General features: G+C 48.3%; 1 protein-coding gene across 8 annotated transcripts in view; it reads left to right on the top strand.

Moving 5' to 3' along the window:
• Large1 (LARGE xylosyl- and glucuronyltransferase 1) overlaps positions 1–27976 on the top strand; it is a 487150-nt gene that overhangs the window by 58066 nt on the left and 401108 nt on the right. The window lies entirely within an intron of this gene.

Consider the following 27976-nt stretch of genomic DNA (forward strand, 5'->3'; position numbering starts at 1 on the left):
GGAGTCGGGCTCTTTCATCCTTTCGGAAGCCTGAGGCTGTGCTCCTCCGGTTTTCAGACCAGAAGAGGTGCCTGGGAAAAGTTATCTGCCTGGCTGGGGGAGGATCAAGGACCTGGACCCAGATCCCTGGGCCACCGCATTCTTCTGAGATAGATCAAAGGGCTGTGTCTTGAAGAAGTAACGGAATCCCAGTTTATTCAGAATGCAGGGTCTTTAATTGGGGGTAGGTCTGCTTTGGGTGAAACCGCTGAGACTTCTTAGGTTCTCCATACCTGGAATTGTGCAGAGAGCCTGGGGCATCTATGTCTAATTTGGCTTCAGGACCAGCCCCCTCCTTCCTGGTTAGGTTCTCCTGGGCCTCCTCCTGCTCTTCATTGATGCTGGGGGGATGGGTTTGAGTGAGTCAGTGAGCCTGGGTGGGGAAGGCAGGTGCCCTCTCTCGCCCTGCTGCCTCCGTGGGCCTGTGAGCCTGCTTTCAAAACCACCGGGCCACCGTGCTTGTGTCAGGGGCACCTCAGATGTAAATATGTTGGTGATGAAAAATATTGGGGAGGCTGAGAAAGATAGGTAAGATATTTTCTGTTAGTCTTTCCTGATATCTTACCTATTTGATTATATTCTGAGCTTTTAGAATAGAAGACCTCATTGTTGTAATTAAAAAAACACTGATAGAGGGCTTACAAGAAAACCCCCAAAACCTGAAGACTCTCTTATCTGATTTACCTCTGATTGCTCATGTCCCTGATTTGTTTTTCATGGAACTGTTAATGGGCTATGAGGAGTGACTGCTTTTCTCACAATCGGTTCCTCCACATGAAGTGAGACCGTGACATTGATTACTTTGGGGTCTTTAATCATCTGGCTGCATTGAAACAGGTTGTCAGTTTTGAAACCACTAGTTAGCATTAGTGTGGGAGGCAGGAATGATCACTTTGATTATTGATCGGGCTGGGGCTTATACTTAAGCTATTTGGAGGGAGGAAAGAAAACAGATGAATAAGGTACGAAAAGATGGAGTCACACTGGGTGTGTTTTTAGGCTAGTGTTTTATAAAAAAAAAACAAATGTGAAATGGTGCAAAACAGGAATTGGGTTTTCCTGTTTTATAATCCGAGAAGGATGGTTGGTGGTTTCCAGAAGTCTTGATTCTACCACATGTTATGTCCATCGGCAGAGTCCTCGAACACGTCTGTTCATGGTGTAGCTTACTTCCCAATTGAACAGCGTGGGCTCTTCCTTCAGCAATTATTAATCGTTTACCTCATCTGCATGAAGTCCTGCTTTGGACAAATGCCTTCTGTCATTATACAATTTAAATTGTATTCAGTATTGTCAACACTCGGAATGTATTTTATAGAATTCTGATTTTTAAAAAATTAGTAGTCCCAGGTTGTTAAGAAGTTTCAGAACAATATTAGAATTTGATGCAATTTGAGTAGAACTAGGAAGCTATCCCTGTGTATATGCACAAAACATTTTGGAAGATGGGCAGGAAGCTGAGCAGTAATCAGTGTAATAAAGAAAATGGAAGTTGATGGCTGCCGGCTTCACAAAGAGAAACAGCCAGATGTTACCCTGTCTCTTGGTGGAACTTGGATTGATCAGGATTCTTGGTCTAGCTCTGAAATGATAGGCAATATCAAGAGCACAGGCACCTGAAAGTGACAGAGAACCGGTCAACGAAAATTCAGGCAGTGGAAGACTCTGGAAATGCACTAGCTCTTCATCAAGTAAATTGGAAGAGGGGGAAGTGAGAGGGCTGGTGGCCTGTGGGTGTCAGGTGATGAGAAATTAATGGTATTTTTATTTCTTACCGGGATGGTGGAATTGAAATTTCATTTTTGCCTGAAAGGTAAAGCTTTTGACCGTGGTGATGGTGTGTTAGAGATTTGCTCCAAAATAAGCTCCAGGGGGAGGAGAGAGTGAGGGAATGGGTAGAGCAGAGAAGAAGGAAGATTGGCCATTACTTGGTAATTGTGGATGCCGGGTCAGAGTATATATGTAACGACTCTCCCTCCTTTTTAAAAACTGTTTGACTTTTTTTTTTTAATAATAAGAGTTCCAAATGAATAATAATCTACCCTATTTCTGTCTGAGTTACCCATGAGTAGCATCTTGAACTGTTCCACCTGGTGTGATGGTAAAGGATGACCTAATTTCCTAAATTGTTCCTTGAGCTTCTAGGCTCCTGGGCTTCCTACGGCTGGGGGACATGACAGTGTAGGTCAGCAGACTTCCAAGTGCACAGATGCAGTCCAATCACAGCTCTTTACCTGTATGCTTTGTACCTTATATTTCCCCATCAGATTTTGTTTGGAACAAAAAGAGGGTTTGCTGTTTTAAAAATTAAAAAAAAAAAAAAAATTAAACCATCCTGTAACTAAACCGAGAAAATTGAAGCCCAGAGAGGGACGGTGATATACCCAGGTCACGTGGCAGGCAAAAAGGCCCATCCCCAGGCCCGTGGAGGTCACTCTCCTATACACTTCCCAGTGTTGCTGTTGGCTGAACTGTTCCTTTTTAAACCTCTTGCACAGGGCCCCTGCTTTCTGGTCTCCAGTGCTGCCTTATCCCCCTAGTGGAAGCTGAGGCAAAGTCCTTCTGTGTGTGCAGAGCGCCAAGGGCAGGGCCTGCCTGAGATAGTTTGCTGTGTGTTGCAAGCTTCTGGCTTGCTCTTTCACTCAAGCCCTAGCGAGCGCCTGTGCCTGAGAGCTCTGCAGCAGGAGGAAGACACTGAATTTGGAAACAAACAACCTCAGTGGGACTCTGCATGGCTAGAGAGGCTGTATATTGAACACTTCATCATTTCTAATGCTAGTTTCACCTGTTGCTTATCTTTTTAATGTTTTTACCTTCAATAAAACCAAGGAGCCTCGGAGGACCTCAAGAAATCTCCTGTCCTTCAGCACAGGGGACACCTGTAGAGCAGGGCCATCATCCCAGGTCGCAGGGCTGTTCCTGTCAACTGGAAGGTTCTCCACCCAGCAGAGGAGGGGGAAGGGTAAAGTGGAGTGAGGGGAAGGGGCAGGAACAGATGGCTGAGTCTGAGTGCTCAGGCTTCCTCCTACGCTAATGTTAGACCGGTGGCCCTTAAACTTATTTTATTGCACCAAACCCTGCATGATAAGGCTTTTTTCTATCAGTCACATTTTGGTAGAAGGTATGTAGGTTTGGGGAAGATCTGGGGCTGCAGTGGGACAAACGGTGAGGGTGATGGTAGCGGTGAGTTTGGGTACAGTGGGAATAAGCCCCGTGGAAGCCTGTGACCTCAATGCCCTTCCCCTGCTCACCTCGGTTGAGATCCCTGTTTAATTTCGTAGCTTGACCTTTAGACCATTCAGCGTTATGGAGAATACTCAGACCTGAGCTTGGGCCTGGCCTGCATCCAGCGGAGGCATCATTAATCATTTTAATCTTTAATGAGTACCACACTCTGGTTTATAGGGATGGCTGAGATCTAGTCCATACTCAAAGGTACACTGTCTAATAACGTAATGAAAAATAGCACAGAAGAGATCAATTTTATTGAGTCTTTGCCCCTTGCCAGGCCTCTGGCGAATGCTTTGCCTGTGCTTGGTCATTTGTTAAGACCTTGCAACAGCTAGAAAGGGGAGTGGCAACTAATAGCCCCATTGTACAGATGAGGCATCGTGTTAGCTTTTCGTCCTTGTGACAGATACCTGAGCTAAACAACTAGGAGGAGGGAAGCTTTCTTTGGACTCATGGTGGAGGTTCGCTCTGTGCTTGGTGGCTTCATTGCTTTAAGCCTGAGGTGAGGCAGAACATCATGGAGGAAGGGTGTGGTGGAGGAAATCTGCTCAGCTCACCGCAGCTGGGAAGTAAAGAGAGTGGAAGGGCCTGAGGACAAGCAGTCCCTTCCAGACATGCTCCCAGCATCTGATTCCTCCAACCATGCCCTCCCTGGAGCCCATTCAGCTACCAGCGGATTAACCCATCCATGAAGGAAGACCTCTCGGAAGCCAGTGACTTCCCCAAAGCCCCACCTCTGGACCTAATTGCATTGGGAACCAAGATTGCAACACATGAGATTTTGGGGGGTACATTTCAGATCCAAACCATAGCCAGTGCTGAGGCTTGGAGAGACCATGTAACTTGCACAGGGCGATAGACATAGCACTAAATGCTTAGAGACAGGATTTAAGGCCTGGCAGCTGTCTCCAGAAATCTCCTTACCACAGCCCTCTTCCGCCTTCCACTGTGGAAGGGATACGTCCATGGGCCACTGCGGCAGTGAACACAGCCATAGAAATGCACACACTGCCCCGTGGAGATGGATAGTTGAGCCCCCTGGACCTGGAGAGGTCGAGAGGAAAATCAGGTGAGGTGCCACGGAGTTGGTGAAGCCTTTGAGGATGAAAAGCATCTACCATGTAGACCAGGAGCATGGGTAGCAGGGACCAAAGGGGCAGCTTGTGCAGGAGCCCAGGGGCACAACCTCATGCCTCTTTGGAGAACTGCAGATGATATGTTCATGCTGGGACAGGAAATGAGAGCAATTAAGAGTCCAGACATGCTGGAGAGACTCAGTGGTCATTCAGAGCTCTTCTCCAATTCAGTAGCCACCAGACATATGTGGTTACTTCAGATGAATTGAAATTAAATAAAAATTTCCATTCCTCAGGCTCAGTAGTTACCCGCAGCGATTGGTCACCATATTGGAGGGCACAGGTGTGGACCACACAGCATCCAGAAGGTTCTGTGGGTCAGTGCTGCCAGAAGCGTTTCCTGATCTGGCACAGGTCTGCCGGCTCCACCTGTGTGCATGGTGCCTTTGGAGGGTGTCATGTGTCACGGTTGGTTTTTTTTTGGAGGAGGCTCATGTGCTGGCTGCCTGGCCCACAGTAGAGGGCTAGGCCTGCTGGTGTGTGGGGAGAGTGGTGCACAATTGTTGGAGAGATGAGTGCTAGAGACTTTTCTATTTTCAACTCTGCTCAGGTCAATATATAAAAATCTCAAGAAATATGTCATTTTCCCTCTAAGCCAGCAGAGATACTGGTTTCATTAAAAAGGCAATGGCAAATCTATTTTTAATTTTATTTTTTATTAAAAAATGCCTTACTGCTTGAGATTCTAATCTCTAACTGAATAATAGGTGTCATTTTCGAGTTGCAAATAGCCTGCACCGTGGTACGCAGTGAAGGTGCTTAATAAATAGGATTCGATGCTTTACATTATTGTGGGGACAAAAATAGGTCAAAAGCTTTTCCTTTTTCCTTTTGAGTACAATGTTCTGACTTTCCAGATGGCGAGCAACCATTTAGAACTATAAAGGGGTTTTGATTTAGATAATGCTAACCTTGTTTAATTTTACAAATTTTCTATTTTGTAAAAGGAACGTGGGTTTTCTTTGAAGCCCTGTAGGCAGTTGTTAAATATTTTAGACTTTGCGACCAAGAGAGTCCGTTGGGAAGACTTTTTGCGATTTCTCTCTATATTTTTAAAATAATGTGCCACTCTTGGTACTTGGTCTCAGAAGGGTTGTGCTTCAGTCCTGATTTTGTCTCTTAGTATTTGTGTGATTTTGGGCAAGTGACATAGATAGACTGTCCTGGGTATCTCTTGGTCTTCTAACTTAGCATTTTGTCATTCTTCTCATTTTCCTCTCTACCCACTCTTTAACCCATGCATTTTGGTGAAGATGATGTTTTGCAGGATTTCCAGGTGAGGCTTGTTACTCAGATTATCCCTGATCATTAAGATGTGGTGAGTCTTTTGTAGGAACTATTGAGAGGCACCTCTGTCCTTTTCCACTGGCCTTGAACCTCAGAGAATACAGCTGTTCACCTCCTGTCTAGATCCTTTCTAGCGTCCACCTTGCCACCTGGGCATCTGAGAGTGAAATGAACAAGAGCAGACCTGGAGAGGGGGCCGGGGAGTGGCCAGGAAGTGCTGGACCCAGATCAAGTCTTGTCTGAAGGGACTTTACAGATTGTAAACCATTACATCCTTATTTTTCTTAGTTTAATTAGAATTTTTTTTTTCTGTCCCTTCAGTTGGAATTCCCCCTTAGAAATCCCATGAAACCTTTGAATATTCATAAGATGAAAAAAAAATTGGGGTGTGGGAGAAAATAATAATGCTTGTCTATTACCTGGTCTGTTGTAAGGATAAAAGAAGGTAAATATCCAAAAGCATACTAAAAGTGGTAAAATATTAAATATTAGCAAGGGCAGAAATGCTAGAATCTTAATTTAGACCACATTTGCACTCTTCTTCTAAGAAAGGGCCCAACAATTTGGTTTCCTTGATCGAAGCTAATGGGGAAGATTCAACTATATTACATCATTCAGTATTTTGCCAAATAAGCTGATTTCCAAAAATAATTTTAAATGAACACATGTGTCAAGTTCTTAAAGACTGGACATAAAAGTGAAACAGGATTCTTCATTTTTAGGACCTTTTTTTGTTGTTGTTGCGTTTTGTTTCTGGAACTAGAAGCTTCTTTTGTGTGGCTTCTATTAATGTTCCTAGATTTTGCAGGGTGGGGAATCCACATGGTGGGTTCAGATGCCCATTTCTGTCACTCTAGCCAATGTGGATGTGTGTCCCACATACTCATTTTTCTGGGTTTGGTTGGCATCATTTCTAACTGTCTTCAGTTCAGAGACTTTTTAGAGTTTCTCTAATGATCTGGTCCATAGACCATTCCATAGTTATTTTATAATCCTTATGTGATTTTACAGAATGAGCAGTGTTATATCTTTTTGTTGGTGGTGGTTGTTTGTTTTATTTTGTTTTGGTACTGGGGACTGAACCCAGGGGTGTTAAACCACTGAGCCACATCCTCAGTCCTTTTTATGTTTTATTTAGAGACAGAATCTCTTTGAGTTGCTTAGGGCCTTGCTAAGCTGCAGAGGCTGGCTTTGAACTTCCTTCTGCCTCAGCTTCCTAAGCTGCTGGAACTACAGGTGTGCACCTCTGTGCCCGGCCAGTGTTATGTCTTATGCAACAGAAAGGACCTGAACTCCAAGTTTGAATGGGCTGGGTTTGAAAGCCTGAGTCCCCCACTGCCCCTGGGTCTGATGACCCACATGAGGACCTGGATCAGTGAGGGTCTTGGTGCACTGCAGTGGGTTAAGTGAGGCCAGGTGTGCAGGTACCTTCCACCTGCGAGGCATCAGTAAGCACTTTTCTTCTTCTTATTTTTTTTTTTCACTCATGTAAATTTGTTGTTTTAAGGCAGTCAGTCTGGCTCTAGGGAAATTAAGAATTTTATTGAAGGCTCTGTCGGCCCCCATAGCATTCAGACTTTAATTCTTGAGGCTACTAAATCTTGTTCTTACTGGATGCTCTGTTTTTGTGATCTCTGCAAGTTCTGGTAGATTAAGAACATTCTGTTGATATGCTAAAATATGGTCATTTATTCATTCATTTATTTATTTGTTCAACATATGTAATATGAGAACCCTTTCTGAAAGGTATGGAGGAGTTTTTTTTCCCCCCAGTAATGGCATTGGAACCAAGGTATTCTAGCACTGAACTCCAGCTCTTTAATTGTTTTATCTGAGATAGGGGCTTGCTACATTGCCTAGATTGGCCTTGAACTTGGGATCATCCTGCCTCAGCCTCCAGAGTGTCTGGGATGGCAGGTGTGCACCACTGTGCCTGGTCAGGAGTTATCATTTTTCCCTTCTGAAGTTATTTATTGTCTTCGGGTGTTTTCCACCTGAGGTTTCAATGACTGCCTCCCTTGTGTGGGTTTTTCCAACACGGGTGTAGGCCATTCCTTTCATTCTTTTTCGCTTCTAACGCAAGTAAAACAAAACAAAACAAAACAAAACAAAACAAAACAAAACAAAACCCGGGAGGATAGAAGGGATTGATTTCTGCACTTCCCATGGGGAGACCCAGGAGTCTTTGGGGGAGGGATGGGGGCACCTCAGAAGAGCTTGGAGCAGCTGGACAGGCTGTTCAGAGGGCGGCTGGGTTCTGCCGACAGAGGTGTTTCACAGGAGGCCCCAGGACCATTTTTCAAAAAAGCATTTTTTGAGATCCTAGTTCTATGACTCTGAAGATACAGGAAAAGAGATTCCAGCATCCAGCGTCCCAGGATAGAATGTCAGGTGAGCCTGGGCATTTGGACCAGGTGTTTCAGAGGGAGCAGTGGATAATGGAGGAGAGAGCTCAGGGGTCTGCAAGTTTGTATCAGTGTGTCTTCACACAGCCCATGAGCTGAGAATGCCTTTTACATTTTTAAATGTTCCAAAAAAAAAAAAAATTAAAAGAAGAATACTATTTTACGGCATGTGGCAGTTACATGAAATTTGAGCTTCACTGCCCTCAATAAGCTTTGGTCTGCAGGATCCTATCCTCTGTGGTGGTGTCCCACTCCCAAGGCGCGTGGGAGTAGCTGCAACCGAGACTTTGGCATGCAGATGGCGTGCAGAGCTTAAAAGATTCTCTCTCTGACCTTTTACATAGAAAGTTTGCAGACTCCTGTTCCAACACAGAGTTTCCTCAACCTTCCCACCCTGAAGCTTCGTGGGAAATGGCAGCGTTTGTTGAGCCCACTGGGATCAATGGAAGAGCCTGCCGGCCGGGCCCAGCACTCTGGAACTCACTGTGCCCCAGCCTCTGTGAGTTCCCTCCCATCCCACCTTGGTGCGTTGGACACTTTCACCTGGGTTCACTCTTCTCTGGGGGATTCTTGAAGATACCTCATGGACTCAGGTGGTTTTAACAGTTTACAAATCCCAGTTGCTTAGCTGCTCTTTTTCTCTTTGTTCTTAGTCACTCTTTTTATCTTTCATAGTTCATTTGGTCTTGGTCTCTCCGTCCGAGTTAGCCTTTCTTGAAAATACTATAGGCAGGTATGAAGATGGTGGCTGTTAAAAATTCAATAAACTTACATGTGGAATAGAAAGTATTACAAAGTGGCTCTGCCTTTGAAGTGACAGTCATGACATTGGCCACATCTCTAACACCTACTGATAGAAATGGCCTTCCTGGGAATCCCTGCTCCTGGGCTCCAGGGTGGGGGACTGACACACTGTGGCCATTGAAGGACTCAGGACGGCCTCCTTTGTATTGGGCGACCTCTAAACCTGACTGAGTCAGTGTGACAGCAGAGATCCCTTGCTTGTATCTTTGAGAATGTTGACAAGAAACAGAAACAGCTACTTAGTAGCTGGAAAAGGAGCAGATAGAGGAATGCGTTCATTTAGCAAATAGCTCTGGTGAGCCTTCTGTGCGTGAGGCGCTCATTTAGGGAAATGGAGTTCTTCTAGAGTAATGGAGTGGCTTCTCGGATATTCTATTCCATAATAAAAGAATATAGAAAGTTTTATGTTTTATTGTTTATTTTCTTTTTGCGGGGGTGGGGGTGCTAGGGATTAAGTCTAGGGTCTTCTGCATATTAAGCACACTCTACCCCTGAACTTCATTGCCAGCACTAGAAAATGGTTGTTATAAAATAGATATAAGTGCTATGAAACAAATAATCCCGATTAATGGGATAGAGAGTAGATGGTAGGAGGTAAAGTCTGGGTAGTTAGGAAAGGCCTTCCAGGGCAGGGGAATACCTCAAGCTGTGCAAGGATTGTACATTATAGATTGTACATTATAGGCACGGAGCACAGCAAGTGTAAAGGTCCTGAGGTGCAAGTAGACTTGGCATGTTCAGGGGACAGGGAGACACCATTGTGGCTGGGATATTGAGGTGGGATATGAGACTGAAGCAAAGCCAGGCACTGTAGACACATGGAGCTGCTCGGTCAGTGAGTGCAGAGCTCACAGTCCCCACCGAGGTTTCTTGTGCTGCCTGGGGTTAGTGTCAGGGTCTCTGTTGCTCAGTTTCATCACACTTGCCCTTCTGGGGTTTGTAGGAGGGAGTGCCCCTTCCTTTCTCACTGTCCTCTGTGCATTCCAGTGAGCTGGCTCCCTGGAGTCTGTTTCGGGTGATCAGGCCACCATAGCCAGTACCTGCAATGTCCCAGGCCTTGTCCTCACTCTGTTTTATGGATTCACTGAGTTTTTGCTGATGAGGAGGGTGATGATGCTTATCCCCATTTGAACCCTCTGCCTCTCAGGTTCTGTACCACTTCTGCAGGAAGCAGGCTGAGCTGGACTCCACACGGGTCACTCTGAACCTTTCCTGCTCATGGATCCCTTCAGGAGGCTGTTGAAATGTGGCCACTCCCGCAAAGCACTCATTTGTACACAAGCACAAACACAGAATAGAGTTTTATGTGCGAAGTCAAGGGCTTCACTGAATCCCCTCTAAAGGTCCAGAGTCCTGTTTTTGACCTTGCAGGCTCTGGCTGGGCCTGGAACTGACCCAGTTGGGAGGAGAAAGAACTGAGTGATTGCTGACCACTGGTCTCATCTGGGATCTTTCTCCCCATTAAGCAGAGGTGATTCATCCAGAAGCCAGCCGCCTACCTGGCGTGCCTGATGTGCATCAGGTCTGGGCCAAGAGGTCACGTGCTTGCTTTCCTTTCCATGCCCCTAGAACCCCCTGCTGTGGGTACTGGAGTTTTCCCCATTTAAGGATGGCAGAACAAAGCTTAGGGTTGGAGGGATGCCTGTGAGCCAGGTGAGCTGCAGACGTGGCATCTTGCTCATATCTAAGTTAACCACAGTGACTCTCAAAGTAGTCGGGCTGCCCAGTGCCAGCATGTTTGCAGTATGAGTACCTGAAGGCTTGCAGATATTGCTCGGCCTCGACTGTCATTTCCCACTCCCTTGGTTGGGCTGGCCTGGGGAGTGCCTTCGCATGTCTGATTTTCTCTTGAAAGCCCACTGGTGCATTAGTTAACTGTGACTGTGAAAGCACCTGGCACTCCAGGAGGTTCCAGCTGAAGTTCTAGCAGCTTCTCATGCCTGCAACAGTTCAACCATCCCTGTTGAGAGAGCACCGCGCCGGCCGTCCAGGGGGTGGGAAGTCATAGGAGGTTTGCAGGGACTTGCTTGCCATTGCAACCCCAGGGTGCAGCATTGTAAAGGAAAAGATGCCGCGGGTCGCACAAATGCTTCTGTGCACTAAGATATTATGCCAACGCCAAGCCCTGGTAAACACCTGATAGTAACGCACGGCCCCAGCTCTAAGTGACTCAGCCTCATTCAGTTTTGTGGTAATTCTCCCTGATGGAGAGCGCTCACCATTGTGTGGATTCTCATCTGGGTGAAGACAAACGAAATCCATTTCCCTGAGCCTGGTGATTCTTTGAAATAGCTTTGGCCTCCAACTCGAGAAGAAGTGATTTCTATCATTTCTTTGTTGCAGTGGCAAATTAACGTGATGGAAACTTCCTGGGGGCTTCTGACTTGTCCCTCCCTGCCTGATATTTTCGTACACTTAACAGAGAGTGAAATGAGTGAGTGATTCCCCAGTACTTTTCCCCCAAACAGCCACTTTTATGGTTTGACTCATTCTTGAAAGAAAGCTTTGTTTGGCTTAAATATTTATAGTAAAAACTATAGGATGGAGTGAAAAAAGAGGAATCGCTCATATTCCCACCACTTTCCAGTTCTTTCTGAAGGAAAATATATTTATGGGATGAGATGGTTCTTTTTTCTTTCCCATTTATCTGAAAGCTCCATTAGGGAGGGGACTTGGTCTCTTTTGGTCACGGTTGTAACCTTAGCACCTTAAAAAGAGCTTAGCACATAGTAGATGCTAAATAAGTACTTACACTCATGGCGGGTTTTTAGAAAGTGGTGGATAGAACCAGGCCACCCCCTGGGATCCAGCTTTACTACTTAGTGGCCGAGAGCCTCCCCTCACAGGTCACTCACCTTCTTGGAATCCAGATGTTCTCCTGGTGAAATGATAATAATCATGTACCAAGACTGAGCTTGCCTGGCTTATTAGTTTTCTAGACCGGCCATAAAAAAGTGTCACAGACCAGGGGCTTAAACATATTTATTTTCTCATGATCCCAGAGGCTAGAAGAGTGAGAACGAGGTGTCAGCAAGCAGGGTTGGTTTCCTCCATAGTCCCTCTCCTGGGCTTGGAGGACCCCATCAGGTGGGGTTAGGCCACCGTAATTCCCTCCTTTTCCCTTTACCTCTTTAACGGCCCTCTCCCTAAATGCAATCGTATTCTTACTTACCAAAGGTTAGGACTTCAAAGTCTGAATTTTAGGGAGACACTTCTCAGCCTGCAATTCACGGTTACTGATATGACACACCTTGTAATTGATAGGTGATACTGAGGGGTTTAAAATCTAATTGAGGAGATAGTATAATTAAAGGTTAACAGAAGAGTCAGCTGCCTCTCCAGGCTGATCACAATCTCCTTGATGAGCCTGGTGCTTTTGGGGTGTGGAGTTGACCTCACCCTACCCTGGCAGTGGGGAGTGTGGTGGTATTGTCCAGAACATGTTTTCCTGTTGAAGGTGATGGACACTCTGGGGACTTATGAAATCCCTGTGGCCTCTACTTACCACCTGAGGGCAGGTGTCCTCCCTCAGACATGTGGTGAGGCCCACCTGCTGGGAGGTCTGCCTCCGGGCTGGCTGGCTCAGTTCACCAGCAGTGATCTGATAACACTTGGCACCTGTGGAGCCATCGCTGTTTGCCCAGAGCATACCATGCCTCCTTCAGGACTTTCAGTGACTCCCCCAGGGTCACACAGGGATTCAGTCCAGGGGTCTGCTTCAGGGACCTCGCTGGGGCCCAGGGAAAGTGTCCTCCTGGTGGCCATTAGAAGCCTCCACCAGTGGAAGGTCTGGAGCTGCAAATTACCTGCCTATTCCCAGTCCTCTCGGGTTGCACCATCTTGACTGGCCCTGGCTGACTTCCATCCTGCTGAGTTCTACGACGGAGGAGCTGGGCCACAGCCCTGAGGCCAGGAGACTGGGTCCTGGCTTCCATGGTTACTGACCCCATGTGGCTAAGACCCATTCTTCCATTTGAGTTTCTAACCTCTGGACACCAGACCCTGGGTTATGTTCCTGGTTCTTCCTGTCCCTTAGGAGGGCTCACTTGAGGTGCATCAGGCTTGGACTTTGCTGTCTGGGGCTGTCCTCTGCCTCCATGTGTGAGAGTAGAAGCAGAATGGGTGCCTTCTGTGATTCTGGGGCTCAGTTAAGCCAGCTCTGCATGCCCGGGAGGCCTGGAGCCTGGCCATGATGGTAGGTGCTGGGACTCAGGGTCCTACTGGGTGTAGGAAGCACCTCAGCAGGGAGCACACAGTATTATGGGAGCCCAGAAGTAGGGCCACTTCATAATGGCTTTGGAGGTGTTTGATTCCACAATGCTGAGGGCTGAGTTGGAGTCAGATGAAAGAAAAGAGGGAGAGCCTGGTGAACCGTAGGCTCTGCAGGATGGACAGGGAGGAATTTCCGAGGGGTGACCTGGTTCTCCACTGCCCTGAAGCCTGAGGTTTGCAAAGGTGAAGGGGCTGCCTGAAGATTACACCTGGCCAGGTAAGGAGACGCTTCGTGTGCAAATCCAGACAGCTTGAATGTCACCCTCATTGAAATCCAGTCTCTGGGCACGTGCATGTGTGTGTGGGTGTGTTTGCTTGCTTGGTGCATGCACCTGTATATGGGGTTCATCTTCCAGCTCTCCAAGCCTGGGCTCGCTGTTTCCAGATGTGTGGAGGAATAGTGTGTTACTCAGCTTTTCAACACCATGACCAAAATATCCAAGAACATAGAGGAGGAAAAGTTTATTTTGGCTCATGGTTTGAGAGGTTTAGCCCTTGGTCAGCCGAGTCTGTTGGTCTGGGCCCAAGGTGCAGCAGAACCTCATGGTGGAAGGGTGTGGTGGTGGAGGAGACTTGCCCTTCTCATACTGCTGGGAAGCAGAGACAGGGGGGCAAGGACCACAGGGAAGATGCTCCCTTCCAAGGCATGCCCCTGGGGACTCCCTCCTCCAGCCATGCCACCTGCCACAGTTACCACCAAGCCAGTCCATTCAAGGTAGAGCTTGACTGGGTTACAGTTCTCACGACCCAGTCATTTCACCTTCGACCATTCCTGCATGCACACAGGAGCTTCTGGGGGACACGTCACACCCAAACCAGGAAATCAGAGGCAGAGGAAGGGTGCTCCTATGACCCCAACATTATATAACACAGCATCTGTGAGAAACTCTCCGTGAATCTTGTGACCTTTTGCTCAGAGTCCTGGCCATCACATGAGCAATATCATCGCTACCACCATCCTTATCAGCAGTACTGTGGACTGAACGTTTACAACCCCCCCAAAAAAATTCATCTGTTGAAAACTAGTCCCCAGTGTGATGGTATTAGGAGGTGAGGCCTTTGGGGTTTGATTGGTTTATAAGGGTGATGTGGTCGTAAATGGAATTAGTGCCTTTCTTATAAAGAGACCCCAGAGAGCTGCCTTGCTCTTCTGTTATTGAGGACAATGCTACAAAGTACCATCTGCGGAGCAGACGCTAAATCTGCTGCGCCGTGACCTTGGACTTCCCGACCCCCAGAACCACGAGGAGCAAGTTTCTGTTTCAGATAAGCCACCTAGCGTGTGTGTTCTGTGAAAGCAGCCTGAATGGACAGAGAGCCATCGTCACCCCCACGGTCGGCGTCATTGTCATCTCCTGCTTCTGTAATGCTTTCGAGGACTGGCACTTGTTCCTTATGCTTAATTGTCACAGTAACTGTGGGAGTTGATTTTTTTTTAATTGCAGTCCTCATTCTACCTTTGGGTAAACTGAGGTATGGAGAGGCTGAATAAGTTATCCAAGGTCGCGCAGCTGAGGAGTGGCAGAGCCGGAATTCAGAGCTGGGCCATCTGGGCCTGCTGTCTGCTTTGAACCATTTCCTGCTTCTCACAGCAGAAACGTGTCCCTGACAATTTCCACACCTGGGAGCTGGAAGGAGGGAAGCGTTGACAGAGCCGCTCCCCGTGTCTCGGCAGCTGTGCAGTGCTCTCTTCTCCCCGGACTCCCCCGTGCCTCATGTTGTAATCAGACGTGGTCAGTACTTGCTCCGGGAGATGGATGACGCTGGACAGCCTCTTTCTGTAAATGTCCAAAGTGGAGTGTCCCTTGAAGACGAGCCGGCCGTGGATCCAGGGCTCGAGTGTCAGGGTGGGGGCCCGCGGTGTCTCTTTAATAACTGAAATGAAAGCAGGTTGGCTCCTGGCCCGAAGGACCTTGCTGAATGCAGGACAAATGGTATGTTCCACCGTCATGGCCACAGAATTCCTCATCTCCTCACAGCCGTTATTTTGCCAAAGCACTTTTGCAAGGAGATTCTCCATCTTGTCTCCTTGGACAAGGTGTCTATGATCTCAAGCAGGGACCTTGCCCGCCTCAGGCCTTCCCCTTGCAGGGGAAGGTGGTTTCTCCTCAAGACATCTGGAGGCTCCTTGGCTGGGAATGGGTTAAGTCCACCCAGGCTGCCTGCTGAGAACCTGTCCCCCTGGATCACTGTTGACTTTTATCTTCATTATCTTGAATGACAATGCTGTCAGCACCCGGGAGGGGTCCTTGAACAGCCAGATGGTGGCTGGATTTTTTCTGCCACTCATCAGTTTCCATCTGATTGTGGCACAGGTGCAAGGGGGAGGAGTTCTTCTGTATTCCTTGAACCTTCCACTGTTCAAGCACGTTCCTCCAGGAACCTTTAACAGGACTATTAAGGCTGGGAGAATTCCAGAGAGGTAAGGTAGTGGATTCATCCACTTAATAAATACTTATTGAGCACCTACTATGTACCAAGAACAATATTAGGCACTGAAGTACATGAATGAGCAAAGTCCCTGTTCCAGGGGACCTGATTTTCTAGCAGACAAGTAGGTATGGAGTGTGTCAGTTGGCGCGAGTGCTGAGGAGGAAAACTAAAGCAGGTTAATGTTCCAAGGCACCAGAGACTGGCTGGCCCCTGTGATAGGTTAGATGATGTTGTTCTAGGAAAAGATTATTTAAGGTCTTTCTGAGAAGATAGTTCTTGATCTCCCTCTGAATGCAGTGAGGGAGAAACCACTCAGATAAGTGGGAAAGAGCCTTCCAGAGAGAGGGGCCAGCCTTACAAGGGCGTTGAGTGATAAGCTTGATTAACAAGGAACCTATGGGTGGCTAAGGGTGGGAAGGGTCACACAGTCATTCTACAGGCACAGAATGATTCTCCCTCTCTCTCTCTGTAGTAGGATTACATTTTCTCATCCACTCAGTAGTCCTTACTGAGGCTGCCTTCATATCAGGCACTACTACTCAGGGAGTGGAAACAGACAAAAGTGTGTTCTTAGGGGAAGCCCCCGGGACACCGGGTGCTGTCCTTGATGGTACCTCCGGAGTTGTCTTTCTTGACATCACTTTGTTCTCCTTTCTCCTCATTACCAAGCTTCAAAGAAGAGCCCACAGCTAAAGTTTCCACCTTCTTAGCTTGGCCATCAGAGCCTGGCTTCTGTCCCTCTGGCTGCCGTTTGTGCTGTTGGTGACCTCACTGTGGGAACTGAGCCCTTTCCCTCCGTGCTCCTTTCTGAACTCTGTGGTGGACTCCTGTTCTTGACCATCTCCTTCCTCAGAGCCTCCCTCTGCACTTCCTGTGAGAGGTCTCCTGGGGACCTGCCTTCTCTGTGAGCACTTATCCCCAATCACCCGCGTCACCACCCTCCTTCCCTCCAGTGGCAGGTCACCTCCAGGCTCTGTGGCTTCTTCCTGTGACTGAACTCATCCCTCGGTTGTGAATACTCTTGCCCACCTGCCGGCCGTCACCTTCAGACTTAGCGTCTCACATGCAGAATGGTCCTCTTCCTCCTCGTAATGACCTGCCTTAACCCCCCACCTCATGTCCTCTTCTGCCACCTCCAGGATTCTCCAGGACTGTCTCTAGGACTGTCTCTTTGTCCCCTTTCTGCACCCTTCCACCGCCAGGTCCTCACTATGCTTTGTCTTTGGAATGTCCCCGAAGCTCATGTAGAGGCAGTGCAGCCGTGTTCAGAGGTGGAATGCTGGGCTCTTGAAGGCTCTGAATTCATCAGTGGATTAGTCCAGCGATAGCCAAGAGTACTCCTGGGAGATGGGACCTTTTCAGAAGAAGCAGATCTGCAGGGTGATGCCTTGGAAGGGTTTATCTTGTCCCTGGTCCATCCGTCTGCGCCTCTCTCTCTCTCTCTNCTCTCTCTCTCTCTCTCTCTCTCTCTCTCTCTCTCTCTCTCTCTCTCTCTCTCTCTCTCTCTCTCTCTCTTTCTCTCTTTCCCATTTGCCATGAACTGAGCACCTTTCATTCACTATGCCCTCCTACCATGATGTTTCTGCTTTGGAGTAGGCCAGCCACAATTTGTAGGGATGGCCCCTACATAATTGTGGACGAAAAGAGATGTTTTCTTCTCTAAGTTGTGCTTGTTAGATATTTGATCATAGTGATGCAAAGTTAGCACAAAAATTGATACTAACTGTGGGGTTATTGCTGTGCCTGTACCCAACAATGTGGTTAAAAGCCTTTGGGACTGACTTGTGGGATGAGTTTGGAAGTGTCTGGAGATACAGGCTAAAGAAGCCTTGGAATGTTGTAAGCTGAGCTTAATGGACAGTTCTGGTGGGCGCTCCAAAGACCCAAATGCTGATAGGAAGCAGACAGTAAAGATTGTGCTCAGGAGGTTTCAGATAGGAATGAGGACTTTTTTGGGAATTGGTCTAGAGGTCGCACTTGTTAAACTCTGGGCAAAAATTTTATCTACAGATTGCCTATGTCCTGAAACTTTGTGTGGGGCTGAATTTAAAGGTGAGTGATAAGTTAATCTGGCAGAGGAAATTTCAGGGTAGCACAATATTCACACAATGGTATAGATGGCATAGATTCCTGGCTGCTTTTAGAGAATTGGGGGCAAGAGGAAAACTGGAAACATTTGAAAAATCCACAGAAGCTTGTTTAAAATTGGGGCCAAGGAAGTTGTGGTTGCTGAAGAAAGAGATCACTGCCACTAAAGAGAGGCCAAGTACTTTGCACAGTAACGATAGAAAATATGCTTTGAAGGCATCTTAGGAACCAACAGGACCACAGCCATTGCAGGCTCCAGAGTATAAAAATGAAAACTTGTTTTAAAGACTTTGCTTTAAGAGGAGAGCTTGCATGTATGGAGTAGCCATCCCCTTTGGGGCTCATATTTCACCACCATGTGCCTTAGATACTGGACATGAAGCTACAGAACTTAGTATTTGCCCAACTGGGTTTCAGTCTTGCTTTTATACCACTCAGTTTATGCCCCTTTTTCTCCCTTTTGGAATGGGAATGTTCACTCGGCCATTGGTTGTGGCACGTATGTAAGTTGCTTCTATTTTCCCCCCTAGGGCTCAGAACTTAGAGTTTGCCTGAGTCTCAGGGGAGACTTTGAACTTGTTTTTTTGAGCAATGCTGGAATTGTTAAGACTATGGGGACATTTGGAGATAGACTGAATGTGTTTTGCACTGTGATATGGGCAAGAGCTTTTAAGGGCCATGGGTGATATGTTAGGTTTGGATCCGGGATGACCCCCACAAGGTCATGTGTTGGGCATACAGCAGTGTTCAGAGGTGAAATGATGTGTGCATTAGGGCTCTGACTTTATTAGTGGGTGAATCCATTTGGTCAGTGAATTAATTAATTTGATGCATTTGGTAGCTGAAGGCACTGCTGGGAGGTGGGATCTATTGGGAGAAAGAGGGTTCCTGGGGCTGTGTCCCCAGCCCTTTTCTCTTTCTCTCTCCTCCCTTGCTGCCGTGGGCTGAGCACCTTTCCCCCACAGCCCTCTGCTGTGGTGCTTCTTGCTCAGAGCCAGCTGACCATGAGCTGAACTCTCTGAAACTGTGAACCAACATAAGTCTCTTCCCTTCTTAGTTATTTTTGTCAGGTATTTTGGTCACAGTGATGCAAAGCTGAATATCACAGTCCTCCTTAGGACAGTGGCTTTTCAAGTATGTCCTCACACCAGCAGCCTTACCATGACCTGGGACCATGTGAGTGATTGCCATCCCTGACCCCCATCCAGACCTACAGAAGGTGCCGCTAGGGCAGGCTGGCGGTCTGTATTTAGTGAGCCTTCCACCGGGTTGTGATGCACCTCATAAGGCAAGAACCACCGAGCTGGCTGCGGACCCCCTTTCTTCCCTGTCTCTGTCCTCATGCTCCCTGCTCCAATCCGCCACACACTGTGAGGTCCTCCTCCTTTGTCTAAAGAACAGCCCTGTGCACACTCTCACCCTCATTCCATTCCTTTGGGGATGCCTGCCCAGGCCTCAGTGAGACACGTGTGAACTCAAATTGTTCAGGAGAGAACCAGGCCAGAACCCTTGAACCTCTTATTTCCATCTACTCCACTCAGAAGTGTCCCCCCCCCCGCCCCGTAAACTACATCCCTTTGTAGAGATGTGGCTCATTTATGCAGTCATTGTGCCAAAAATTTAGACATGGTGGGTACCTTGGGGACAGGGAAAGATGTGGATAACAATATTCTTTTCAATGAACTCTTTTCAACGTCCTGAGAGGAGCCGTGGATTACAGTCGCTTTTCTTTGTTAGGCTGGGTCTTCTGGGTAATCCTGGGCAAATCACTTTCTTCCTAGGCATTTTTTTTTAGTTGGAGGCAGCTGGGATTAGCTGATTTCTAAGGCTACTTCCAGTGTGGGCATTCTAGGTTCGTGTCTCTCATTCATCTGTTTTGAAAGATTAAATTGTGTGCGTGCATGCATATGTGATTGTGTATCTCATATATAATATATACATATACATGTTATATATATAATTTTTTTTTCTTAAAACGAGGTAAGACGATAACTGTAGTAGGATAAACAGAACAGGTCCTAGTGCCATCACCTGTACATGTTACCTTATTTGGAAATAGGGACAGATCCTTTTTGATGTGATTTAGTCAGTGGTCTTTAGATCAGGAGAGAACCATGGGTTGTGATCTACGTGGACCCTAGAGCCCCCCCACCCTCCACCCAATACATCCTTGTAATAGGGATGTAAAGGGAACAGGGACACAGAGAAGGTGAAAGGGACATGTGACTCTGAGGCAGAGATTGCACCTGAAGTTGGAAGAGGCCAGAGGCCGGTTCTGTCTCCTGGGGAAGGAGCGCAGCCCTAGTTTTGGGCTTTGGGCGCCAGAGCCATGAGAGAATGTGTTTTCAGCCACTGCGTCTGTGATACGGAAGATACAGGGGATTTTATCACAATCAAAAAACACTGCTCAAAGAAGCAGAAGAGAGAGAGGAGGGGACGCTGCGGTTGATGTGTGTCCTGGGTGGCCGGATGCTCTGCCTGGGCATCAAGGTGCATGGTGGGACCGTCCCTCCCTAGCCCTGCTGGGACGGCTCCCTCCACCTCAGCCTCTGCTTTCCTCCACCCGGGCCGCAGCCTCTGTCTCGAGTTCTGGCTCCTCCCATCATGCTGCTGGCCCACAGCCACACCTGCCGCTGGGCTCTCTGTCCTTGCAGCTGGGGAGGTCAGCAGCTTCAGTGTCGGTTGGAGTCGGGATTGATGGGTGGTGGGGAAACCACCCTGAGCTCTGTCTCCCTCTTTCTGTGACTGGTCCATACTTGGGGGTTTGATAGCCACATGTGTCCTGAAATGGACAAACTGGCACGTTTCAAAGTGGCATGCCACTTCCTTCACAGTGGCAGTCATTTGAGGTCCCTCCATAGTGACGCTACTCTCTGCAGAATAGACTTGGGGGCTGTTGGGAGTCTTCGTCTCTGTGTTGCTGATTTACTGATCAGTGGCTAAAACCACAGATGGCCTTTGAAGGGTGGTTCCTGGAGATGACTCAGTCCATTTTCCTCATCTGACATCCCTTATCTCTGGGACGTGCTACAGAAGAATGGGACATTAGACTTGATCCTTGCTACCCACCCACCTCTCTCCCCTCTCTTCCAAAACTCTGCTAAAATGTGTCAGTGAACAATAGCTGTCAGTATATCCAATTTTATAAACAACTAACATTTATTGAGGCCATACTGTGTGCCAGATACTGCTAATAACACTTTTCCTATATTGAGTCATTTAATTCTCATTACAACACGATGAAGCAGAGGCTGCTATTAGAAGTGTTTAGACTTTATAATTGGACAGACCTTTAAATTCCGTAGCCATCATTAGCTAGTTAAATTTAAACCTGATGTGTGAAATGGGGATAATGTGGCCTCACAGAGGCCCTATGTGGATGTTTATGGGTGAGAGGAATAAATAAGTGAATGGATAAGTCAGGGATTCAGGGAAATAGATGTAATTAAGAAATGTTGGTCAGTAAAATGATCGCTGAACCCGAGGGCCTAACTTGTGGTTAACTTGGGCATGTTGCACCAAACTTTTAGTTCTATCATTTTCTCATCTACAAATCAAGGATGGAACTGTCTACTTAAAGGGTTGCTCTCAGGGTCAGGTGAGATAATAGAAAGTGCTGCTGGGGTTTGGGTGTATTTTGACTGTGTCCATGAAGCACCATGTTTTGGGAGCTTGGTCTCTAGTGGTATGATGCGGAGAGGTGAGGGGCCTTTAAGAGGTGGAGTTTAGAGGGAGGAGTTTGGGTCACTAAATGCATGCCCTTGGAAGCTGTTAAGGCAGTTCTTGTGGGACCCCTGAGATCTTTGGCTTCTCATTCAGCAGTGTGATATTTCCTTGTACATTCTCCTGCCATCTGCCCTGAGGTCCCTGCCAGAGTCAAGTGGATGTTGGCACCTTGCCGTTCAATTTCTTGGACAGTGAACTAAATGAACCTGTTTTCTTTATACAGTTAATCTGCCTCGGGTATTTCATTATGGTAACGAAAAGCAGACTAATATAAGTACTTGACCCAGTGCTCCAAATGATGCCTGTAGGTTAGGGAACATTCACTATGTGCCAGCAATGATTTCTTAGCTGGTATTTATTTAACAGGGCACAGGAGGAATGGACTGTCAATAGGTGAGCGGGTGCTCATGGGTACCTCTGAAGATCTGTCCTTAAAACAGGACAGCACAGTGGCATGAAGTACAGATGACTCAATTTGAACAAGAATATCTTGCCCCCAGAGGGCAGCAGAAAGCTCTGCCCACAAACAAGTCAAGCTGGAAAATTCCTTACTACGGAGAAAGCACAGTGGGCAGAAGGAGCCATTGACTGCAGTCAGCCGTGTATGGCCCCTGTCCACAGTCAGCTGTGTATGGGGATGAGTCAGTGCTGTCCTCAGGTGTGGAGGTCAAGGCCAGAGAACACATCCTGGCACTGGGCCTCTGACAGGGTGGCTGAGGCTCCCTCTGGGAGGGTGGTTGCGCCTCCTTTCCCTTCCTAGTTGTAGGTTCCATGAGAACATGGCCAACTGTTGTAATCATTTTTTTCCTTACTATCTACAGCAAATGGTTAACTGGAGGAATATTTATTGATCTGTACCCTGTACCAGGCTCAATGTTAGTTCTAGGAGACATTAGGAAAACACGTGGTGTCTGTCCTTGGGTAGTTTACAATTCCTAGTAGACGTGGGCAAGGAAGCCAGCAATGACAGGTGTCCCTGGGTGCTGTGAGGGTGTTACGCACAGGCGTGTGCATGTGTAGCCTTTAGACTGTCGAGGTGTGAGTTGTGCTCTCAGGATAAGCTTATGAATTTTTCTTGACTTCTTGACTCCTGAGTCGAGAACTTGTTCTCTCTCCGTATACCACCTTTGTTTGTCAGGATGGATTAGGTCATGCTGACATATGATCAACCCCAGTATCACTGTGGTTTAAATAATAAAGAAGTATTTCTTAGCTGTGCAACACACTCATCTGAAGAGCGATGGTAGGCATGTGTGTGGTGGGGGGTATTCTGTTCCATGTCACTCAGGTTCTGGGACCCAGGACGCTCCCACTCTGGAATGCCATGGGAGTCTCATTCTAGGTCCTTTAAACATTTTGCTCACTCCATTGTCCAAAGCAAGTGACAAGGGCCACTGTTTATATCCTGGAGTCTAGGAAGATCACTCTGACCTGTGACCGGAAAGATCTGGATCAGAGAGTTCTTGACAGCTTTAATGACTTCCAGGTCATTCTGACAAGCTCTGCCTGGGCCACATACCACCCCCCTCATTCTTCGCAGCCTGTGCATTCTGTGGAGTGCAGGATAAGCGTCTTGAATAATCGCGCCCTCTGGGGTCTGTTCAGCCCGCTCTAACTGACGCGCCGTGCTTCCTGTCTAATGATGGTTGTGATGAGTAAATAATGAAAATTCGCAAAATACCCATTCTAGGACCTGGCAGAGGGCCTGCAGCATCATAGGCATTTAATTTTTTCTCCCTTTATTTTCTCCTGTAGCATTTTGTCCCACCTCTTTAAAATGATAATGTATCAGGGATCAGCTTCCCTACATATTTAACCATGCTTTATCCTCATTCATCCTTAATTGTGATTAGCAGTTGTCAGTGGGCAGCGTTCATATGTCAAACATAGAACGCTTTCTGGCAGGGTTTTCTGTCATCTTTACAGTAACCCTATGAGGTAGGTACCATTAGTCTTCCCATGTTATGGGTATATCTAAGGCTCCAAGGGGTTGGATGTTCTAGCCAAGGTCAAGACACCAATAAATGTCAACAGGGCTTGATCCAGGGTGGATACTCAAGCTGTTCCAACCAGGACCGTCTTTTCTCCCAAACCTGATCCTTCTCCTGGCCATCGCCACACCTTGTTGCCCAAGCCGGGGATGTGTGGATCCAGCCAGGTCCCTCCCTCTCCTTCACTGTCTGTCCTGCACCCCGACACCAAGCACACACGTCCACTGTGGAATCCAGCCTGCTCCCCTCACACTGACCCTCAGGTCCTTCTCCACGCTGCTGCTTGAGATTCACGCTGTCCAGCAGTCCCCGAGGCTCCTCTGCACCCCACTGGGGCCCTCCGCTCAGAGCTTCTGACCCCCTGCATGGACAGGGCCGATTTCCTGGTCTGTTTCACAGCCCTAGACTGTACGTTCCCTGAGGGCAGGAGCCTGTCCTCATCGTCACTGTGTCCACACCAGGTCTTTATCATCACCAGGAATTCAGTTGTAAAAAAGACAAGTAATGTCTGTCTTCCTGGGATCCTGCTCTGGTTAGGAATCTCTTACTGATGGGGTTGCCTCACAGGTACTGTGGCCAAGGCTGAGACCGGAGTTCAGAGAACCCTGGTTTTGTACACAAATGCCCTCGTTCACTGAGTAAGCATATTATTGTTCACTATCTTCCAGTCTCAATGACTTTATCATAAATAAATAAATAAATAAATACTTGCATGCATCCTGGCAGGGAGGGCTACTGTAGGCCTGGGTGAGCTGACGGATAAAGCCCAGATCAGTGCCTGTCACTAGGTGGACAGTTGTGATGGCTTCCTATCTGTGGCTTCAGCAGCCACAAGCCACAGGTTCAACCAACAAGGGATAAAAGCTCCTCTATAACAAAAAAGATGGCATCATCTGTACTAAGTATGTACAGTCTTGTCATTATCTCTAAACACCGCAGCATAGTGACAATCTACACAGCGCGTTGGCCCTGTGCTAGGTAGGACAGGAAGCTGAGAGACGATGGTGCAAGTGTGAAATTCTAGACCATTCTGAGACTTATATCCATGGGGGTCCAGGACCAAGTCCTCAAAGACATTAAGGGACAACTGTATTCCTTCTCCATCCCAAATTGAGCTCTGGGGGTCCAGGGTCCATGCCCTACACATCTCTTCCTTTCCCTACTGTGCCTTGGGACAAAAGCCAGATCTGATGAATGTTCCATTAGGAAGTGAAGACCCACGGGAAAGTGGACCAAAGGCATTTAAGAAGCTTTCTTTCCAAACACCTGCATGAAGACAGTCCAGGGGCGTGTGCAGAAGGGGCAAGGAGCAGGGGAGACAGGCAGGACTGCCGCGGAGGGTGCCGCGTGCCCCTCCAGTGTCCCATAGTTGGTGAAGCCTGTATTCCTCCTGGCAGGGAGGAGCAGGTGTTGATATATGTGCATATCAGAGCTCACTTTTCAATACACCTCTGGAAATTTTCAACACTCATGAGCATGATGGACAAGGAAAATAAATAAATAAGAGGTGAAGCATTGGACTGAAGTCTGCCCAAATGATCCGGCACTTTAAAAGGGTATGTGAGAGAGAAGGGAGGCGACAGACAGCAGTGCCCCAATGACCTGTGAGTTCCCTGTGAGTGACTTCTTTTTAGGGAACCAAAGCCCTCCTGTTCCTTTTACTAAAATGCTGAGTTTTAACTCAGTGCGAAGCCACTCCCCTGATCTCATGATTCATGTAATAAACATAGTCCACATTTTTCCTAGTGATCCTGGTGAATTATGCAGCCCCGATGCTGGTGTGGTGTCTGCCACACACACTATGTGGCTCCACCTTTTCCGAGGCTTCAACCGTGGTGTGTGTGCCCTTGGGAGCTGCAGAGGTGTCTGGGCCACTGGCCTTTGCAGAGGCTCTAGTCTGAGATGGTCTGAGCTCTGACAGCTTTCTTGTTAGTTCCCCATTGGTCAGACTGTCATCTTCATCCGCCTTTCTGGCCACTTTCCAGAGCCCCCTTTCAAATGCACTAGTTGTTGATCTTTATAGTTCAGAAATTCATGCATGGTGTCCTCCACCTGTGACACCTGTGATTTCTCACCTGTATACACTGACATCTAGCTAGCCGTGGGCAAGAGCGGGCAGCAGGGGAGGACCCACATCATGTCTGCTGCCTCCCGCTGGCTAGAACAGTCACAGGGCTGTCCTCACTGCTTGGATGGAGGGTGGGTGTCATTTTGCCCAGCACCCAGGGGTAGGGACCAGCTTGCCCTCTATAAGAACCTGGTGTCCAGGGGGAGAAAGTGAGTTTCCCAGCAACGAATACACTTCCTTAAGGCCACGGGGATCACACGTGGGATAGACAAGATCCACATTCAGGCCGTTCTTTCCCCCATGGGTCCTGTGCTGGTGTGGGTGGGGAGGTGTGGACTTAAGGAAGTGGATTTAACACAATTAGGTAATTACTACAGGTAATTAAGTAGTTAAAAGGGGTGTTTGAGTGCAAGATAACTGACGTGGACTCTTAGTGATGGGAAGGGTTAGGGTTAGGGTTAGGGTTGGTACTGGAAGGCTTGGCCACAGGGCCCTGGCATCGGGAAGACCAGGGACTTGGCAAGCCGGAGGTGTGGGTGAGTAGTGCTGGACGGAGGTCAGGTGGAAGTGGGGGGTGCCTGAGATCTGCTGGAGGATGGCGAGGGTGCCATTTGAGGTAGAGTCTGCAGTTCACAGTTACTCAGGGCGTTCCTTCATGGACTTGGAAAGCCTCATCTTCGAGCCCTGCCTTCAGTGTGGAATATCATGCTGATGGACAGCTTCGCCCTCACCTGGCCTGGGAGGTGAAGTGACAGGTGACCAAGGCAGGGGCAGAATTTGGCTGTCGTGGTCAGTGCTCTCAGATTACAGAGAGAGCAGGAGCTCAGTGAACTTGGAGGTGCTTGACAGCTGGGGTCATGCCGCAGGGGAGATTTCTGGCCCCGTTCTCTTCAGTTGGGTGGGTTTTCCGGTTGTTTTTGAGCATAGGGATGAACCAGAATCAGGCTCCCAGTGAGTATTTATTGAGCACATACCATGTGCCCAAGTAATTAGGGCCCTGGTCCTGGGATGGTGGCGTGCAACAGGAGTGAGGTGTGACCTGCAGCCTGAGCCACAGCCTAGTTGGGGCCTGTGCCACTCGGTTGGGGGGGGGGGCATAGTGCACTGAGTTCCCACAGGGAGGGAGGCCTGGATTCTCCTCTTGCTGAGACCTGTGGTCCTTGGGCTGGTCCTTGAGCCCCTGATCCTTGGGTGTCTCATCTGTTCAAAACTCAACACAAGGCACAGGCGAGGGTGCTTTGTTCTCATTATTTAGTACATATTTGCTGTGTCCCATCTGTTGGGGTCCATGGGGCACGAAGGGTAGGACACAGAGCCACTGCCCTGAGGAAGTGGGCGGAAGGAGAATGGCACCTGCAGGGGAGAGGTGGGCTTCCCAGGCTGCCAGCAGGTAGGAGGCAGCACCTCCCGTGTGCCGGGGTGTGCTGGTGCGCAGCCTGCCCGCACGTCAGGTCCCATCGGGGGCACTGCCTGAGTGGACCCTGTCCTCTCCTCTCCTTTATCAACTCAGAAGGTGTTTGTCACACAGCCCCGTTCATCAGGCTCTGGGGAGGCAACAGTGAGTTGGCAGGATCCTTGTCCCCGGGGACTGTGCTTCTCCTGGGAGCAACAGAGTATAAAAAGTAAGCAAAAACGATGATTCTGGTGGTGGAGAACTCCTGGGAGACCAGCTGCCTGGCAAGGTCGGAGTCCTGTGGAGGGTACAGGAGCCACCAAGTGCCTGGTAATACAAGGTGGAGATGAGAGCCATCTCCTTTTCCATTAGCTGATAAGCTCAGGCCCAGAACTTGTGTCCAGAGCACTTGATTTTGGAGTTGGGGTCTCTGCTGGGGGGCTTTTCTGCAAAGACCCGTCTTCCACTGAGCGGAGCGGCCTTCAGCGCCACGCTGCCCTGCTCCCCGCCTCCCTTGCTCTCTCCCTCCTTCAGCTTCTCAATCTGTCATAAGTGGATAATGATTTTGTCCTACCTTACTGCTGACCCCCTCGATAATATTGACCTAGCGAGGAAGTTGTAAGGCATAACTAATAAAAATGACAGTGAGGCATTTGCCAAGGGAAGGTGTGCTGCTGCATGCTAATACCCGGGGAGCCCATCTGGGATGCGAGGGCAGATTGATTAGGCAGCTGTTTAGCCAGCGGATTCTTCTGCCCCCAGCTTGACAGGGCGGCCGGGCCCAGTTCCAGCAGGTCTGTCCTCTGGACTTCTGCTCTGTTCCCTTTCTGTGGTCCCTGCTTATGTGGATTTGGTGACCCTGTCACAATCCAAAAGCCCTTTTGCCTTGTGAATTGGGGTTGGCAGTCAGAGGATTGGTGGGGTGTGCACTAAAGTCCCTCTGGTCCAGAGAGACAGGTGAGTGACAGGTGCGGCCAGCAGCAGAATCACCTGAGACCGACACCCCGCATAAGCAGCTCCTTGGCTCCAGTGGAAGGAGAGGAGGGGGGTGCTCTGGGAGGGTCCATACCCAGTGACACCAGGCCCTCTTCCAGAGATGTCCA

This window comes from Marmota marmota, unplaced genomic scaffold, assembly GCF_001458135.2.
Source record: "Marmota marmota marmota unplaced genomic scaffold, marMar, whole genome shotgun sequence".
In the NCBI taxonomy this organism is placed as follows: Eukaryota; Metazoa; Chordata; class Mammalia; order Rodentia; family Sciuridae; genus Marmota; species Marmota marmota.